The sequence below is a fragment of the Nylanderia fulva genome, unplaced genomic scaffold (assembly GCF_048542155.1).
Source record: "Nylanderia fulva isolate GAGA-0341 unplaced genomic scaffold, ASM4854215v1 Scaffold283, whole genome shotgun sequence".
NCBI classification, from domain to species: domain Eukaryota; kingdom Metazoa; phylum Arthropoda; class Insecta; order Hymenoptera; family Formicidae; genus Nylanderia; species Nylanderia fulva.
Genome location: NW_028190351.1, coordinates 125,049 through 127,832, shown reverse-complemented (window position 1 = coordinate 127,832; position 2,784 = coordinate 125,049). Strand labels below are relative to the sequence as shown.

The 2,784-nt window shown below is 34.9% G+C and overlaps 1 long non-coding RNA gene across 1 annotated transcript; it reads left to right on the top strand.

Annotated features, from left to right (window-relative positions):
* Nucleotides 1–429: 429 nt before the first annotated feature.
* LOC146722717 (uncharacterized) lies at nt 430–1,595 on the top strand. Its single transcript, XR_014924979.1, has 5 exons — nt 430–557; nt 642–841; nt 991–1,107; nt 1,185–1,348; nt 1,475–1,595. It is a non-coding gene; the product is annotated as an uncharacterized LOC146722717 (long non-coding RNA).
* The last annotated feature ends 1,189 nt before the right edge of the window (nt 1,596–2,784 follow it).

Sequence of the window (2,784 nt, the reverse complement as noted above, 5' to 3'; positions counted from 1 at the left end):
CCTTTAAATATTCTGTTAACAGAGCTTGATGATTTGCAGCATCCTTGAGACAGCGACGATAATAATTGATAATTCCTAAGAATCTGCGTAATTCATGAAGTGTCTTAGGTTTAGGATAATCAATAATTGATTTCACTTTTTCGGATGTAGGTTTAACTCCTTGGTTAGAAACTAAGTAACCAAGAAAAGAAATCTCGTTTTGACCGAAAAGACATTTAGCGACATTGATTGTCATTCCAGTTTGTTGAAGACGATCATAATGCGTAAATGAGCAATATATTCTTTCTCGTCTTTAGAAGCGATAAGAATGTCATCAAGATAACAACAGGCAAAACTCAAATCATTAAGTAAAGAGTTCATGAGCCGTTGAAAAGTTTGAGCTGCGTTTCGTAAACCGAAAGGTATTACGACAAATTCAAAAAGCCCAAATGGAGTAGTGACAGCTGTTTTGTGAATATCTTCTTTAGCGACGGGTACTTGATAGTACGCTTTAACTAAGTCGATTTTAGAAAAGATATTCTTACCAAAAAGTGAAGAAGAAAAATCTTGAATATGAGGTAAGGGATAACGATCCGGGATAGTCACTGAATTGAGTGCACGATAATCACCACACAGTCTCCAAGAATTTTGTTCCTTTTTAGGTACCATATGTAGAGGGGCTGCCCAGGAGCTGCTTGAAGGCCTGCAAATTCCTTGCTCCATCATAGACTTGAATTCTTCCTTGGCACATTTAAGTTTCTCAGGAGTAAGTCTTCTGGGAGTCGAAAATTTAGGAGAACCTTCCGTAAAGATATGATGCTCAACACCATGCGTTTTTACCGAGGAAATTGGAGAAAAACGGGTGAGTCCTGGAAATTCGGTTAAAAATTTGTGGTACACAGAATCAGGAGATGTGGTAAAAATTGACAAATGCGCAACTTCTTGAATTTTTCCAGTATTCATAAGACCGGTAACATTATCAATCAATTTTTTGTTTTTAATGTCAATCAGGAGATTAAAATGACAAAGGAAATCGGCGCCTAAAATAGAACGTTGAATATCCGCGACACAAAATTTCCATTTGAATTCTCTCCTAAGACCGAGGTTCAAAATTAAAGTTTTAGAACCGTAAGTACTAATTTGAGTACCATTTGCGGCAAAAAGTTTTAAATTAGTATGCCACAGTTTCAATAAAATCCTTTTAGGTAACAACGATATATCAGCACCCGTATCGACAAGAAAATTCAAATTTGAATGTCTGTCGAAAATAATGAGGCGATTGTTAGAAACACCGTCGTAAGCAGCCTCAGTCTTAAACGGTGTTTTTAGTTTTCCTGTGAAGCCAAGAATGTTTTGGACATAGAACAAGGTAAAGTACATCGTTTAGCCTTATCACCAAACTTCTTATGGTAAAAGCAAATTGATGTATCTTTAATATCTTTATTTGATTTGTCTTTGTTACGCGATAACGATCTAAATCTTCTATTCTCTCTAGACCGGCTTTTGGAACGATCTCGACGACGAGAAACTTCAAGAGCTTCGATTCTTCGTAGCAAATCCGCGAAATCCGAAGATTTATTATTTGCATTATTGGAAACTTCCGCGACTTGCAAACCGCCGTCCCGATCAGCAAATTTATCGGCTAATTCCGCAAGTTTAACAAGAGGAACATTTTCTACTACGGCTAAAGTCGTTTGAATTCTATGTGGTAAGCGTTGAAGCCAAATCATTTGCAAAACACTATCCGCTAAAGATCCTCCAGACAAATGACGAATTTCTCGAAGTAATTCCGAAGGCTTTTTATCGTTAAGTTCAATTCCAGCTAATATTTGTATCAAACGTTTTTCCTCTGAATCCGTAAAGCGATTTATTAATATTTTCTTTAAATAATTATATTTATCTGTTTCAGGTGGATTTTCAATGACTTCAGATATGTTTATTAAGGCTTGTTCATCAAGATGACGAATAACAGAACTATATTTAATATCATCTGATCGAATTCGATAAACCGTAAACTCACTTTCAATAGAAGCAAACCAGAGTTTAGGTTGCTTATGCCAGAAAGTCGGTAGTTTTAATAAACGAAACTCATTTGAGTGAATTTGTAACATAGAATCACTTACTTGATGTCCAGTTTGAGAAGGTAAAATATTAATATTATCTGATCCAACCTGATTTGATCCGCTCGCCAAATCCATATCAATTAGTGTATCCGTACAGAGTCTAACTGGTGATCTATCGATTGGCATTTTCCTCTTGTTCCGGGAATTCGATAAAATGATTTGAGAATTTCCGTGAAGGACTAATCCGCCTCTGATGTTTCAAAGATCCAGAGAATGAATCTCTTAAAATTCAGAATATCCAGCAATTCCTCCAAGCGATGATAATATTTTGCAGACGTCAAATACGACGATCACTTGACACTTATTCCGCATCAGCTTTTAAAATGCGTCGGCTTTAAAATCACGTCGGGGTCACCAAAAATGTAGCGACTTATAAATAAATTCACCAGATTTTTTAAAGAAAGTAATGTTTATTCATTGAAAGTATAAAGCGAAAGCAAAGAAAGAATTAAAATATAACAAATAAATAAATTAATGTGTTGTTATGGAAATATATATTTTTCTTAAAAAAATATGTTAATAAATTGAAGTTATTACAAATGTATAAAGATGTAAAAAGTGTAAAAGTGCAGTGAAAAGTGTAAGGTGTAATAAAAGTGTAGAGTGTAAATGAAAGGTGTGGATGATGAATGCTACATATTCACTATATTCTCTAAGTATTACAATTTGCTAATGACTCCCG